At 40.1% G+C, this 17,747-nt stretch overlaps 1 protein-coding gene across 4 annotated transcripts in view; it reads right to left on the bottom strand.

Annotated features, from left to right (window-relative positions):
* rbfox3a (RNA binding fox-1 homolog 3a) overlaps positions 1–17,747 on the bottom strand; it is a 1,290,878-nt gene that overhangs the window by 1,162,117 nt on the left and 111,014 nt on the right. The window contains exon 1 of one of the 4 annotated variants that reach the window (XM_051936517.1): positions 11,219–11,531. The exons of the other annotated variants lie outside the window; for them this stretch is intronic. The gene's annotated coding sequence lies outside the window, so the exon portion shown is untranslated. Of the gene's footprint in view, positions 1–11,218; positions 11,532–17,747 lie in introns of those variants that run through there. 4 annotated transcript variants of the gene reach the window in all.

The following is a 17,747-nucleotide window of genomic DNA, read 5'->3' as shown; positions in this document are numbered from 1 at the left end:
AGTGATTTTTTTTTTTTTTTTTTTTTTTTATGCGTTACTTACCCCATGTACAGTACTTGGTGGCTGAGAAAAATTATTAATCTCTGTTAGAGATGGAGAGAAGCAGAATGAAGCGAAAAAGATTATCACCTAACAGAAGTCAATAGTCACCAGCTCTGGACAACAACAAACAATGTGGAAAGGGTCCATGAAAAAAAATTACTTTTAGATGAATTATTACATTAATAACTAAAAATATTTGAGAAAAAAAAAAGAAAAAAAAAAATCACAAAAACAAAGAACAAATTTGATAGAGGTGAAAAATGCAACCACAAGCTTTACCTAAGAAATTCCATCCATAATAAACAAACCTCAAAACATAATCCAAAAGTCAGAATCCACAAAAACAGAAGCAAATATCTCAATAAACCACAAAATCAGCGCTCACAATATACTGAAGCACTGACGGAGCCAATCCCAGCCTCACAATATAAAGGTCGTGGGCGGTCCTTCAGCCGTAAGGTCCGGGTAACCCCACCTCTTTGGGGGTACCACCCTCAAAATACTGTATAAGGAACACTTGAGAATATATAATAAATAAAAAATAAACAGAACATTAATAAAATGTATATAAATGACAAAAACAAATATGACAAAAGACATGTGAATAAACATGAGTCACAAAGCCTAGCTGATCCGTAATAGTCCACTTCCTTCCAAGCTCATGTTCATATTCATGTTTTAGGTCTGTTTTGTTCATTTTTGTTTCTTTCAATTATGGTAAAGTTACTTTGGCAGATTGTTTGCATTATTCTTTGATTCTAATTGTGTCTATGTATGTAATCAGCCTGGATTATGTTCCATGTGTTTTGTGGTTGGACCGTCAAGAGATGGAGCCACCTGCCGATTACGGTCAGAAACTGCCCTCCACCCTACAAATCTGAAGGGTCACCCATAGTTCCTGGTGGTTCATTCTGTTGTGAACTCAGGGCCCGTTTATACTTCACGCTCAGAACACGTTTGCGCCCGCATCATGGCCGCCACGCGTTCTGAGCGTTCATTTGATGCGCCCTCTGAGAAGGTCCTCAGAAATGAATGCGACGTGTGTGTGAGTTGCAGTACCAGCAAAAAGTCGGGGGGGGCGCAGTGTGCTAAAAGTTGGAATGTGACATCAGAGTCTCTGTTTAGTATCTACATGTGACAGAAAGCCGCTTTGCGGATCCTACGACATCGGTAGCCAGGTTTCCATCCAAGGAGTTTTTGCGAAAAAATATTTAGCGCTTCAAATTTTTTACCGATATAGCTGATGGAAATGCTAATTATCGATAAAATGTTGTACATGTCGACATAATATTTTTCCGTTTAACTTTAGCGCATAAATTCCATATCGATACTTCAGATGTCGCAAAAACTACATTGGAAACAGTTTTTGTCGGAAAAAAGGGCTTTAACGCAAATAAATGTGTCACATTTTCATCACGTGCAATCAAAACGAGAATGGCGGAGCGGTTCGCATGGTCTGATGAAGAGAGTTTTTTTTTTTGATTAAACGTCGTTATTTTGTATTAATTCAAATTTCAGTTTTAATTAAAAACCTTAAGGGAAGCAGGTTAATTCAGTTGTTATCGCACTGTGAAGGGGTGTTGAAAGGTAGGCTCACCTGTACAGATCCGATGCTGCAAACACAGCTGCATCATGGGCACTTCCAGGAGTGCCAACGCAAATGTCTCGTATCATGCACCTGTCATCAAGAAGGGCCTGGAGAACAATAGATGGCCACCCTTTGCGATTAATGTAATCGCGGTAGCCTTCCGTCGGGGGAAGAATAGGCACATGCGTGCCATCCAGCGCACCGTAAATCTGTGGCACAAGATGCACCAAGGAATTGCGGTATGCAATTTCATTGGCCTCCGCTACAGTCGGAAGTCTGATATAACGCCGCATTAATTTTTCTTTAATAGCGGTGCACACAGCATATACACATAGATGGACGGTAGTTTTACTAACCCCGAAAGTTTCTCCAACTACTCTGTACTCGGCGCAGGTTGCCAGCTTGTAAAGGGCGATGGCAATCCGCTTTTGGGTTGGAACCGGTGGTCGGTGGCAACCTGTGATGGGCGCAACATCAGGACTGATGAATCCACACAACATCTCAAACGTCGGCCGTGTCATTATAAAATGTTGCAGCCAGAGATTTTCTGTTAAGTGTCTCTCCACCACCTCCTCCCAGAAGGTCTTATTCCGTCGTCTCTCCCATACCCATGGGTTTCGTCGCACTGGGGTACTTTCTTCGAGCTCTAGGGCTATCAGACAAGCAACTGCTTCATTCTGCTGTCGTCTTCGGATATTATGTACAATTCCAATTATTTGTGAAACTGAAATAACAGTAAGCTGGCAAATTTCAAAAAACTGTCTGAATAATCTCTCCATTTCTTTGTTTCTTTGTTTAGTGGAGGGGGTGTAACGTGGAAAACAAAAGGTAGATAATTTGCGACATACACAAAATTATGTATGGAAACAGCTCAAGGGCAGATTTTTTTCGCGATACAACAAAAGTTATGCGACAGTTCGTTTGGGGGGGGGGGGATGACGTCATCACGCACACCATTTTATCGATAAAAAGCCAGTTTGATGGAAACAGGCTGGAGACAGCAAATTTCGCACATTTTTTTTACGTATATTCTGTTTGTCGATAACAAAACGTCGCAAAAAACTGGATGGAAACTTAGCTGGTGTGTGCTCTTCGATATTTGATAAATGGTTCGATGTGGTGAAGCAAAATGCCGACATACAGATGTATTCGTGGTGCTTTTATATTCAAGCGTCGCATATTCCCGATCGTAATGACACGATACGTTTTACAATTCTCACATACCATCTTCTGTACCATCTTTTTTTCCTAGGGCTTCCTCTGCTCCGGACAGCAGCAAATCGCCACACTGAGCACATTAAATGTATGATATTCCAACTCTCTGCACATTTAGAAGTCTTAGATTTATAATTGAGATCACTTTCATGATGAAATGCATTAAAGTATGTATGTTACATTTTACAGATAAATCGGTAATTTCGTTTAAATAATGAATACTGTTAATAATTACACACATGGGGTGACACAGTGGCAGAGCGTTAGCGCTGCTATCTTGCAGGGAGTTACTGACGCTGATATTCGCTGCCTGGAGTTTACATGTTTTCCTGCTGGGTTTCCTCAGTGTGTTCCAGTTTCCTTCCAAAGATATGCAGATTTGGGGATTTGGTGCCGCTAAAATGACACTAGTGTATGTGTGTGCTTGTATTCACCTTGCGATGAGCCAAGGCCTCGTCCAGGGATTGTTTCTCACTCGTGCCCAATGCTTGCTGGAATGGACACATTCCTGGATTTAATCAATTAACATCCTTTTCAGAGATATTGCGGTAAGGTGTCATCGGAATTTAATAGGTGTTCTAGGCAATTCACCGTGATAATATCTCGCACTGCCACCTGGTGGATTCCCCCAGATGTACGCAAAGTACACGCGCAAGTATAAACACTACAACGCTTGCGAGGCAGGAGCGTCCGCTGCAGCATGCGTCGCATGAAGTATAAACCCGGCCTAAGAGCTCCAAAGCATATAAATCCCAAAATGTTGCAAAAGCACTTCCTATAATGCCCACTAGAGGGGGGATGCACCACCAAACCCCAACTAGAAAAACGGGCAAATGCAGAAATTTTATAGAAATATAAAGGTTTAATTTCCACAAAAGAGGCTCTGTGATACTGTGATGTTTAAACAGCACAAAAGCAAAATAGAGTTGCTTAAAATACAAGTAAAGGTTCATCATGGCGTCCTTCAACATCTGCAATAAGATGCTGCAGATGTTCTATCAGACAGTTGTGGCGAGCGCCCTCTTCTACGCAGTGGTGTGCTGGGGAGGCAGCATTAAGAGGAAAGACGCCTCACGCCTGGACAAACTGGTGAGGAAGGCAAGCTCTATTGTTGGCATGGAGCTGGACAGTTTAACATCTGTGGCAGAGCGAAGGGCGCTCAGCAGGCTCCTATCAATTATGGAGAATCCACTGCATCCACTTAATAGTATCATCTCCAGACAGAAGAGCAGCTTCAGCGACAGACTGCTGTCACTGTCCTGCTCTACTGACAGATTGAGGAGATCGTTTCTCCCCCAAACTATGCGACTCTTTAATTCCACCCGGGGGGGTAAACGTTAACATTCAACATTATACATAGTTATTGTCTGTTTTTCACCTGCATTATTATCATTCTTTAATTTAATATTATTTATTGTATCAGTATGCTGCTGCTGAAGAATGTGAATTTCCCATTGGGATTAATAAAGTATCTATCTATCTATCAATCCAGAAATTCAACAAAGCACAGCAAAACACAAGAACTCATCAAAACTTCCTAGCATATTCAAAATTAACCGCCAGGAACACTGGAAGACCCACCAGATTTAGTGTGAGGGGCAGCTCCAGGTGGTGATAGACAGGTGGCCCCGCCTCCTAGGGGACCACCCACAAAATACATGGAACATAACCCAGGCAGCTTACATACATAGACTCAATCAATAAAAAAGAATACTGCAAACAATCAACAAACGTAACATTTACATAAATAAAACAAAAATGAACAAAACAGACATGGAACATGAATTAGAACACTGGCTGAAACAACAGGTATTGGATTTGTAAAAGCAGTGTTAATGTTTGTGATGCACCATCTGCTGGAATGGTTATTAAGGTGGCTACAACTCCATCTGCCTGATAAAGCAACTTTTGGCAGTTGAATAAAGATGATATTACCCTCTAGTGACTGAAGAAAAAACTGCATATCAATATCTTCGTGGTTGCTTCAACTGCCTGCATTCACAAAGAGGCCACTGGAGGAAACTTGAATACAGTAAATATCAAGCACGTACAAGACCTCAGAAATCTGTTTTCATATATTGGTTAGGTTGCAGATCCACTGGTAAATGGAGGATGCCATCATCTATATGCTACACCGATCCCTCTCACACTTGGACAGAGGCAGTGGTGCTGTAAGAATTATGTTTCTAGACTTCTCTAGCACCTTCAACACAATCCAACCTCTGCTCCTTAGGGACAAGCTGACAGAGATGGGAGTAGATTCAGTCCACGATCCATGCCACCAGGTATATCTTACAGACAGACCTCAGTATGTGCGTCTTGGGAACTGCACGTCTGACATTGTGGTCAGCAACACAGGAGCGCCACAGGGGACTGTACTTTCTCCAGTCCTGTTCAGCCTATATACATCGGACTTCCAATACAACTCTGAGTCCTGCCACGTGCAAACGTTCGCTAACGACACTGCTATCGTGGGCTGCATCAGAAGTGGGCAGAAGGAGGAGTATAGGGACCTAATCAATGACTTTGTTAAATGGTGCGACTCAAACCACCTACACCTGAACACCAGCAAAACCAAGGAGTTGGTGGTGGATTTTAGGAGGCCCAGACCCCTCATGGACCCCATGATCATCAGAGGTGACTGTGTGCAGATGGTGCAGACCATTAAATACCTGGGAGTGCAGCTGGATGATCAATTAGATTGGACTGCCAATACTGATGCTCTGTGTAAGAAAGGACAGAGCCGGTTATACTTCCTTAGAAGGCTGGCGTCCTTCAACATCTGCAATAAGATGCTGCAGATGTTCTATCAGACGGTTGTGGCGAGCGCCCTCTTCTACACGGTGGTGTGCTGGGGAGGCAGCATTAAGAAGAAAGACGCCTCACGCCTGGACAAGCTGTTGAGGAAGGCAGGCTCTATTGTTGGCATGGAGCTGGACAGTTTGACATCTGTGGCAGAGCGACAGGCACTAAGCAGGCTCCTATCAATTATGGAGAATCCACTGCATCCACTAAACAGGATCATCTCCAGACAGAGGAGCAGCTTCAGCGACAGACTGCTGTCACCGTCCTGCTCCACTGACAGACTGAGGAGATCATTCCTCCCCCAAACTATGCGACTCTTCAATCCACCTGGGGGGGGTTAAACGTTAACATTATACAAAGTTATTGTCCGTTTTTACGTGCATTATCAATCTTTAATTTAATATTGTTTTTTGTATCGGTATGCTGCTGCTGGAGTATGTGAATTTCCCCTTGGGATTAATAAAGTATCTATCTATCTATCTAAAGACCAGAGGGTATGTGTGGGTTCAATGGGGATAGAATAGAACTACAAAGTTTGCCTCACAAACCCCACTCCTCAGCACTGAGGACACTGGTGATGACAGCCAATGCCGACCCAAGGCAGTGTGGGTAGTCAGGAGCTCTATCCCAAAAGCATCAGGTACAAGGCAGGAAATCTCTCTAGGCGGGGAACCTGTCCACTGCATATCTAACACAAGATTTAAAAAAAAAAAAAAAAAAAAATCAGCACCATCAGTTAATTTAACAAGTCTAATTTAACATGCAATACTCGGAAAAAGGCCCAAGCAAACACAGCAAGATAATACAGATTCCACTCACTTTGCAACCTTCCAGATCTGAACTCATGTCACTGAATTCATGAGCAGCACTAACCACTGCGCCATCCCAGCAAAACAACCAGCCAGTTAAAAAGCCCTGGATGGACAAGCCACTGGGACCAGTGAGTGAGATTTCAAGAACTATGGGGGAGGAGACACAGTGGATGAATTTTCCAGCAGATTTTTATTGAAGGCACCAAGATGAGTCTGACGGATCGCAGAGAGTTTCATTCTGTACATCATTAAAAGTGAGGAAACTCTGAGCTTCTTCGCTCCAGACTCTCCAAGCAAAGTCTGATAAAAATGTCAACCGCTGGTTTACTTCACGTCTCCACAGGGAAGTAATCTTTAATTAGTTCTCAGCCGGAGGCATAATAGTGCATTCGCAAAGGTAAACCAATTAAGTGTCGATCTTGTAACAGGTTTAGGCAGGAGAGAGGCGTCTGAGGGGCCACATTTGGGAACAGAAATCAAAAAATTAACATCATATGCACTGATGAGTGGGAGGGCGCTTGAGGCCTCACAGATGGCCTGCATCAGGGTTCATACTGAATGGCCTTAGGAGCACGTTCAAGGAGGGATGGTTTCTAGAAGTCCTGTTGGGCAAGTTCAAATAGGGGACTCATTCTGAATGTCCTTAAGAGTGGGTTCAAGAAGGACGCTCAGTCTGGATGATCTTAGAGTGGGTTCCAGAAGGAGACTTGTTCTTGATAATTCCCCCCCATCCCATAAACCCCCCCCCCCCCCCAATGCAACACAAGGAACGACTTGTTTTGCATGTGCTTGAAGATGGACTCAACAGCAGTGTTAGTGGTGGATTCAGGAGGAAAGACTCATTCATGGGTTTGTTGAGATAGGACCATCCAGAGGGAGGAGTTTGTTGAACCTAGGACTGGGCTCAAGGATGGGATGTATTCATAGTGTTCTTGGAGATGGATGAAAGGAAAGCACTCCTTCTATATGTTCTTAGGAGTGAGTTCAAGTATGGGACTTTAATAGTTTCAGGGGCACGTCTGACACCTCATTATCAAAAATGGTGCCATCTGGCCTGGCACTGGGGGGGAACATGAGGGGGGAAAAAAAAAAAAAAAAAAAAAAAAAAAAAAAAAAAAAAAAGGATCAGTAAAAATAGTGGGGCTCAAAAGTAAGATGATGTTTCATTTGGTCAAACTTTCTGAAACATGAAAGGCCTTGAGGAGATAACAGTATAGTGATTTTATTAAGTCTACTGCATACATAAGGATTTTGAAATTAATTCTAATTAAAGTTACAGCTCAAGTAACCTAGGTTACCTACTGTCTATCAGAACCTTGCATTTTCTCTCCATGTTTGTATTACATTTGTTCCTACAAACTTCACCTTTTTAGGTTGTGGATGTGTGAACAAGTGGTCACTGAGGTGGTCCGGCACCTGTGCGCCAGCCTTCCATAATTAGATTGTTATGAAATGTCTGTTAACTGACTTACAATAAATCACTTGAAAAATAAAAAAACAACATGAATGACATTAAAAAGTAGCAGAACTCCATGTCATGTACTGTTAGGGACATTTGTTGAAGTATCTCAGCAAATTTCACACCAAGATCAGCCAACATTTTTCACAAGTAGGGTGACCATTTCATAAGAGATCAATATTTTCGGGCAAGTCCTCCTAATCACTCCACTAGAGGTCATTACTTCTTATAAAAGCATCTCCAATAAAAGAGCCCAACAAGCTCCAGGAGAGGTACACCCCAAAATAGAGAATATATATTTCTTTATTCTGTATACAATATCTGTTAATAACAATAATTTGTGATATTTGTGAAGCAAGAAAGATAGAAGTTTTGGGGTCAGGTAGTTCCATTCACTAATCATGGTGCTGTTAAGCAGAGACATGTAGCATATTGATTAAAACAGGTAAGTAAGAATTTCACTAGACTTTATCAATAGGTGCTCTGTAAACCTATTAATGACAGCATCAATTCAGTTGCAATTCACAGAGCCTTGCACTCAGTCCACTAGCCCATTAACTGCAGCCAATGCTGAAACTTGAGAAACCCAAGTGCTGTGTCACCCAGTGATTACGGGCCAGTGAAGGAAATGTCATCCTTCAACAAACTGATGGGAATGAAAGAGTCAGGAGGAGTGTGATCATCCCATCTGTCCAATAGTGAGGAAAGCCTGAAACGTGACTTGGTCTGTAAGGTTTAACTTTTATCCTTAAGCCTCCCACTCTATTCAGATACAAGCTGGGGGTCAATACACTGAGCCTCAATACAGAAGAAGTCCATGTGCAGAACAGCATACATCATACATTGCGCTCCACAGAGGAGATCATGCTGAACAAAGCAAGTCCACTGCCAGACAAGCAGTCACACACTTCTCAAGTCTGTCAAACCGCTGACTGAGATTTGTGCTACAAGATGAGGAAAAACAAAAAAAAAAAAATCTGAGACAAGAAATTAGAAGAAGAAAGAATAAAAGAAGAGACTGTCGGTGCCAGATTTATTCTACTTTACTGTTTCACAGCCAGCAATAAAGAGCCTAGAATGCCTCTAAAACACACCTAATTTGTTAAAACAGCTGGCAGTAATTTATTTAAAACTCGCCTAAACAAACTGAGGAGCTAGCCAGGAGTATCTCATGTCACCTCTGAAGGTACTGCCATTAGAAGTCTGCAGTAAATGATGATCAAGATGAAGATGTCAGCACAGCCAGAAAACAGACGTGTTCTTCATGCCAACTGCTGCATTTTAATTCAAGTCTATTATATAGTGCCTTTCATCTCTCATTTATTTAGTGCCTTTTCTAACTGTTTTATTGCTTACAGAGGGCCTCTCATATTATAAAGTGCCTCTTACATTTAATTATCTACAAATTCATTCTAGTATATACATTTGACAAAACGCTTCAGCTATCTCTCTGTGTATTATATAGGTCTTGGACTTGAAACCCTGATGTTGTGGCTTCAGATTCCACTACTGACACTGTGTGACCCTGAGCAAGTCACTTCACCTGCCTGTGCCAAAACTGGAGAAAAAAAAAATGAAACCAATTGTATTTCAAATATTGACAGTCATCCTGGATAAGGGTGTCAATCAAAAGTGTAGATAAAAAAATATTGGTTATTTAATGCCTTTATCAATTATATTGTGCCTTTCATATCCCTTTTATAATGCATCTTGTATGTATCTACGTACACGACAAAAATATCTGAATGCTGTTTATTATATAGCACCTGTCATATCTTTATCTTGCCTTTAATATTGTTCAATATATTTGTTACATAGTGCCTCTTATATCGGTCTTTATACAATTGTCTTCATGACAATATCCTTAAACATCTGCTATATAGTGTCTGTTTACCATTTCTATATCTATTAGACAATCAATCAACTATCTCTATCTGGTCAAATCTAAAGGTTGCCCGCAGTGGCTGCAGGTCTTCATTCTAACCACCTTCTTCATTAGTGACCAGTTTTTGCTGCTAATTATCTTCTTTTGCCTTCAATTTAACTGACTTGACTCAGGACCTTAAGTTGTTTCCTTTTCCTTAATTAGCAGCCAAACAATAATGAGACACAAAACAAACTGCCAAATGACCAGCTCGCCTATGCCCATCACACAATATCTGAAAATAAAGAAAGGTGAAGGTCTCGGTAAGCTTGATTTCTCAGGTCACCAAAACACTGACAGTGTTCTTAAAAAAAAAATCAACAGTTTTAGAAATGTCTGCTGTGGCAGAATGAGAACAGCAACAAGCCATGGGATTAAATAACGGGTTTAATTAACAGCAAGACTAGGCTTCTCGTTAAGAAAGTGATTGGAGTGAAAATCTGTTGAGAGTTTGAATCCCCGATTCAGCTTGTCACCTGTCGGCTCGTTTCACGACTCATTGCTGGGTGGCCGTCAGGAAGAAACGAGTCATTTCAGAGGACTGAATCCTCAAAAAAAGGGGGCTATTAAAATGAAGGGGGAAAGAAATTAATCAGCCATGAAAACTGGTCACTGATTAGGAAAAGGGGTCGATAGAATGAAAACCTGCAGCCACTGCGGCCCACCAGACCCGGAGTTCAACACCCCTGTCCGGACATCAAATCCATTCCCAAGACGAGCTTTTCTTTCACTTGACCGCCGTCGCTTTGGGCTCAGCTGCGGCACCCGGCCGCCCGCTCCGCGGATGAGTTTGTGCGCCGCCAGCAGCCTCACTCCTCAAAAAACTTGCAACATATGTGGCGTTTCAGTTAATTACTCCGCAAAAACTTGGCAGAAAACATAAAATAACAGCAGGCGAGAGTTCTAGCCCATAGCAAAAACCCACAGCGACCGGTCAAGGGAACGGCAGCGTTTCCTATCGCCCATTGTACACGGGATGCATTCATCCTCCGAGCTCTCGAGTACAGATCAAAGGAGAAGCAATTAGCAAGCGCGCCATGCTGACTGATGATTAATTGCAGATATCAGTTTAACCAAAGGCCATTATGTACGGCTTACTTTTGACTACCAACCTTTCGGCGTTATTATTCAAACAGATGCCAAGGCTGAAAATCAACAAGAGGCAGGAAAGTGCACTGGAAACAGGAAGCCCCCAAAACCCCACCGAACAAAGGCTTTCCTGGAAGCTGGGGAGGCCTACGAATCTAATCACTGATGTGGTGCTGGTGGGGATGTCCGTGAAAAGAAAAGAATTCCAAGTAAACGACACTGAAGAATAAACCCGTACTTAAAACTTCTGTTAAACTCGTGACACTTAATTGAAAGCTACATACCTTAATGTGCCCCCTTCAATATGCCCTTCACTTGCAGACCAATGCACGACGTCACCGGCACTTTGTTTCTAAATCCAATGCGCTCCTTCATCCATTTCAGTTCTTGGAAAAACGCTTCCAAAACGCTCCTTTTGTTTTCTTTCACCAGCGTTTTCTGTGCTTTACCGTTCATTTTAACAAAGACAAACGTTTAGCAGAAAACACTCAAAAACTTTACAAAAATAAAAAACGCTTAGGTGTGAATGGCGTCACTGAAAGAAATGGCAGGTAATCCTTGCGAGCGTTCCGGTCTCGCGCCAAAATGCTAGTAATGCGCGCAGGTGTTTATGGGCCCAAAGGTGGCTCTGGAAATGCCCGCGTGCGTGCGTGTGCGCGCGCAGGTGTTTATAGGCCAAAAGGTGGCTCTGGAAATGCCCGCGTGCGTGCGTGTGCGCGCGCAGGTGTTTATAGGCCAAAAGGTGGCTCTGGAAATGCCCGCGTGCGTGCGTGTGCGCGCGCAGGTGTTTATGAGCCAAAAGGTGGCTCTGGAAATGCCAGCACGTTAAATCTGCAAAACTGCATTTTACAGTTCAGGTATGAAGCGCTGACGTGGAGGACTGCGTTAAAATAATAACAAGGCACGGAATTCTGAAACCTCTTGAATCCACTTTTGGGCTGTGGGAGCCCAGAGCTCTAGAAGCGGAATTGGAATATCCTCTACCTGACTTCTGAATTTTGTTTTTGTTCTGATTTGCGCTTGTGACGGGCGATCACGAGTCATTTCTTTTTCTGAACGACGCTCCTCATTGACACATACGAGTTGTTTCAGTAGCGCTCAACGTGTTTTGCTTGTCGCTGGCATCTTTCGTTTCGTGGAGGCGGATAGAAGTTTAAAGCGGTAATATCCAACTGCAGAGCCACACAGCCCTACATCAGCGGCGTTTCTTGGCGGGCTGGCCGGCAGCGCAGATCAGGTAGTGACAGGAGTTTGTGTGGTAGAGATACGAGGTAACATCACTTCCGCCGTGAAACTGGGGCTCATTCAAACTCCATCAGTATAGGAGGATGCGTCTGGTGACCCATTGAGCGCCCAGTCCAATGGTGCAAAAGACTCATGAACTTAATGTAGACGAGTTTAGAAGAAAAAAAAACATCAAAAGTGTGTGAGTGAAGAAACGTTCTAGGGAAATTATAATAACGTACAATGTGAGTAAAAGAATGAAAATGCATAGTGTGATTAAAAACTATGGATTTGCATTATGGTGTAATGTATATCCACCCCTGTCAAGCATAACAAGGGACAATACGATGAAAAGAGCAACAATATGCAGAATGAGGAAAATGATAATAAGATTCAGTATGATTAAAAAGTGTAATGATATATATTACAAAGAAAATGTAGTCATATGCAAAATGATGGCGATTATAATACAGTTCAGTACAATTAAAAGTGTAATCATTGTATTATAATTAAAAGTGTATTAAAGTGTAAAAATATAAAACGATTAAAAAAATAATATAAGAAATGATTTCATCTTTAATAAAGTTCAATACTGTAGTAGTGCAAAAGTGTAAATATTATGATTAAAAGTAGTAATATGCAGAATTATTAAAATTATAATACATTTCAGCACAATTAAAAGTTCAATATATTGTGATTAAAGTATAATAAAGTGCAAAAATATGATTAAAAATAGTATGTAAAATGATTAAAAATTTTAATAAAGATCAGTATAATTAAAAGTGTAGTAATGTTAAAGTATAAATATACAGTATATTATGATTAAAAGTGTAGTAATATAATTTTAATCATTCTGTATAAAGTTCAGTATGATTAAAAGTGCAGCTGAAGTGTACAAATATATGTTATGATTAAAATAGTAGCAAAATATGGAATGATTAAAGTGATAATAAAGTTCAACACACTGCGGTGGGCTGGCGCCCTGCCCGGGGATTTGTTCCTGCCTTGTGCCCTGTGTTGGCTGGGATTGGCTCCAGCAGACACCTGTGACTCTGTATTAGGATATAGAGGGTTGGGTGATGACTGACTAAAGTTCAACACAATTCAAAGCGTAAATGTATACTGTTATGATTAAATGTGTAGTAATATTATAGTTTTAATATCATGTAAAAAGTTCAGTATGATTAAAAGTGTAATAATGTATATTATGGTGTAAAGTGTAATTTATATCTGCTTCTTTTAAAAGCATAAAAAGGGATAATTTCATTAAAAATGCAGTAATGTACAGAATGGTTTAAGTTATAGGAAAGTTCAGTATGTTTAAAGTGAAATCATGTATACTGTAATTAAAAGTGCAGTAATATTACAATTGTATTCATTCTGTACACAGTTCAGTACGAATAAAAGTGTAATAATGTAGATTGTGTATATAAAGTGTAATAATATACAGAATTAATAAAATTGTAATGATTTAGAGTATGGTGAACAATAATAAAGTGCAGGGATTTGAACCATACTACACATTGTTATAGTTTGAAAAGTGTAATATTGAACAGAATAATCAAAGCTGCAATAATATATATATATTATGCATTGACGTCTAGTAATATACAGAATATTACAATTTGAATAATGTACAGTATGAAAAAACAATGATTTACAACATTGTTAAAAATAATGAAGAACAGTACTTATCAAAATATAAAAATGTTCAATTAATATTATTGTATAGAAAGATTAACATAATAATAATGTACAGTCTGATAAAAATTGTAGTAATGTACAGCAAGATTATAATTATAATATACAATTTGATTAAGAGAGTAGAGATGTGCAGTATATGATTAAAATTATAACATTTAATCATACTGCACATATCAAGTACAGTATCTTTGAAAGTATAACAATGTATATTATGATTAAAAGTGTACTGATGGAGAGGAAAATTGTAATAATGCAGAGCATGAATAAAAGTATAATAATGTACATTATGAAAGTGCAGTAACAGACAAGTGATTAAGTTGTACAGTATGATTACAAATTTCATAATGTGCATTATGGATTCAACTTGCAGGATGATTGTACTATAGTAATACAGTATGTAGTAATAATAAACACATAATTACATAATAGCATCCATAAATGATAATATTTAAAGTATGATTACAATTATAGTAATGTCCACAATGATCAAAACTCAGGAGATGTGCACTTTGTATTAAAACTGGAACACTTTGATTAAAAGTGCAGTAAAGCAAAGTGCAAGGTAGAGTTAAAAAACAAGAGCTTCATACCATAGGGTCTCGCCTTTCTTTCCCACTTTACTTGTTCCTCTGCTTGTGAATGGCATTTAATTGAACTGTAATGTTAAACATGCATAAGGATACATTTTGGAAATACTGTCATTTTTTTGCATACTGTGTAATGCCTAAATAATCCAACACAGGGAGTACGTGCAAACTCCATACAGGGAGCATCCAGGACGTGAGCCCCAATCTCCTTTATGTGAGGCAACAGCACTACCACTGTACTACCATATTAATAATGTAATTAATTAATCATGAAAACTTGACATTTTTGAGTAAATGATCTTTGGATACAGTCTTAGGACAACAGTCTAACATAATAAGAAATATATGCATAGAATGACCAATTGATTAATAAAGACCTGCTGTCATTTTTGAATAAAGGGTTGAATGAGGGTATGGAATAAAGTCATAAAATAATGAGCAAGACGCTGACTAAGTGACTTGTTGATATAAGTACAATCGTTTTTGTGTGCCTATGTGTTATCATGTAATAATAGCTGAACCAGTTTTCACTAAATTTTACATGAGCCTTGCCATTTGCCAACTTAAAACAGAGGCTATATGTTGTATCGGGAATAGGGAATATAATTTGGCAGGTCAAACAACAGCACCAACATGGGGACTACAAATCCCATCAGGCAGCACAAGTGTGCAGGAATGAGGACATCGTCAACAACATAGACAAAGTTTAGTAGCTGACAAAGAAACAGGTATGTGCAGTGTTTTCTTCTCAATTAATCTCATAGTGTTGCAGCCTTTTTCTTAGAGACGTTTTTCTCGGCCACTTTGGGGGTCACGTGCAGCTGCTGGTGGGTCGTGAATTTCCATTGTTTATAATGGTAGTGGGCTGCGCAGTGAGTCGCAGTGTGTTGCTGCAACTCCAACAATGGCACTCAATCACCCCCACAGCTCTGATGATCTCACTGGAATCACTAAGTGGACACCCAAATGGTGAGTCTCAAAGACACTTAAATGGGAAAAAGTGGATCACAACACCAGAAAACGTTGAGAAACGCCTTAGTAGTACGTCTTTTGCCTTATCGTCAGTTGTGTCTAGCCATGTTGAATTAACAAGACAGTGTCCCTCCGTTTATTTATAACCAGGCAACTCCTGGGGCTTTGGCCAACTCATTAATATATTCAGTGGGGTATGGTACCATTTTAAAAACATAATTACATGAGATCCTAAAACAACTAGCTAATAAAGAGCAAAGTACAAGCTGATTAGACAATTGATTTATCAATTCATGCCTTATCGAATGTTTATTGGACGCTCTCCAGAGCTGTATACTTCAGTTCAGTGTTGCAGTGGGGATGGGTAAAAACAGAAGATTTTCGAATCACGTTCTGATCGGTTTGTTGTTTTTACGTGGCCCTTCCCTGATTGGACCCTACTTATTACACTGTCTAATTCCCTGATTGGTCAGCACATTCCAACATAGCAAATATGGAGGAGTTGCCTTCCATGATGTGTGTCGGGATGCTTACCCATATGCACGTAAATTGTGTTTTATACAGTTTAGACGTTACATATGTGCACAAAAGGCAAATTATTTACAGGTTGCTACAGATTTGCAGATCAGCAATGTAGCCATCCCTTCGAGGGGGACACTTCCACTTCTTGTTTCCACTGAGTGTAGACGAATGTCTGCATCATATGCATTTTCGGTCATTGTAGTGTGGGCAGATATGAAAACTCTAGCATGGATGAAGATCATTTTCATTTAAATATATGTTTTCTAAATCAAAATATAGTAATGTGGATATAACCTGAGAGAGAGAGTGTGGGAGGCATTGATGGACAGCAATGTCCGTGACTACTTTCATTTGGACTTTTACACTCGTTTATTTACCCGACATTAAACGCGGTCCCGGCTACTCCCCAACATTTTGTCATTACCCTGTAGTTGCTCTTGTTTGCAACGTAGTCTGTGTATCAATGCAAAGCACACGTTTATCTTAACTGAACAAGATTTTACATGAATTTCTCGTTGGCTCTTACAATTGAGATATCTCAGAAACAGTGTGCTGTACAGATTTTTGAATTTTCAAAAACAACCATTTTAAAGGCATTTCATAATTGCCTCCCCTAAAACAGAGAAACATTCTGCATGAATACTTGATTGACTCTTTCAAATTCACCTTGAGACAGGTTACCTCAACTTGTAGATTTTCCTGTTTTCCACACCAGATAGCCGCTTTGATGACAAAACAAATCCCCAACGCAAATTACCAAAACGGCAGCAGGCAGACATCAACATGGCTTCCCCACTCAGAAATTTTTTGATTTAGAAAAATGACATTTAGGTTGATCGCAGTACTCCAGATGCAGTCCTACTAGTGTGTTATATTGTCTGAGCATAACGACCCTTGATTTATATTCAGCAATTTTAACGCTGTAACATTTTATTTGCTATTTTAATCACTTCTATGCATTGCTCAGATGATGAAAATTTTCCATCAACATAAACCCCTAAGTCCTTTTCAGAGGTCTCTTCCTGTAGTTCGATGTCTCCCACCTTGTGTTCGTAATTTGACGTTCCCTTTGCCCACAAGTAGCACTTTCCACTTTTCTACATTAAACTGCATTTTCTAAGGGTACGTCCAGTTCTGAAGCTTATCCACATTTTTTTTAATTCTTTTTGGTGCCTCCTCATTGTCAGCAATCATTTCAATTGTAGCGTCATCTGCGAATTTCACAAGTTTACTAATACCAGAATCAGTGTCATTTATATAAATCAGAAAAAGTACATAAGGTAACTATAATGAGAAAATTATGAAAATACTTTGTTGTTCTGCTCAGATTCATTGTATGTTGTGTCCTCTCTGCTGGATTAAGCATGTTCTGTTCCTTGTTATGTAGTGCAGATCGGGCAGCGACATGGACAGCACCCCACATTTATAACACCAATCCCTCATATCACAGGCTCGGTGCATGTCCATTAGTTGTGCTTTGAGCTCAGGAGATCCAGAGAGAGACGACGGACTCAGGGTTTTGCAGGTCACATTTTTGCCCACAATAATCGGTCCGGCAGTTTTTGGCAGACACTTCCTTATATTCAAATCAAAGCTAAAAGTATTTTGCTGAGTTTGCGGTAATTCACAGACATTTCCACATTTTCGGCAAACTCAACACAAAGTAAACTCAGCAGGGTTCTCTTATCTCAAATCCTCACTTTCAACAGCACATACAATAATTGTGTAGACGTTTGGTCCTTCTTAAGAAAACATTTAGGTTGAAAATCCACAGCCGTGAAAGTAATATTGACAAGGGCAGGAT

This window comes from Erpetoichthys calabaricus, chromosome 14 (genome assembly GCF_900747795.2).
Source record: "Erpetoichthys calabaricus chromosome 14, fErpCal1.3, whole genome shotgun sequence".
NCBI classification, from domain to species: Eukaryota; Metazoa; Chordata; class Cladistia; order Polypteriformes; family Polypteridae; genus Erpetoichthys; species Erpetoichthys calabaricus.
This window is presented reverse-complemented; position numbering and strand designations above follow the sequence as displayed.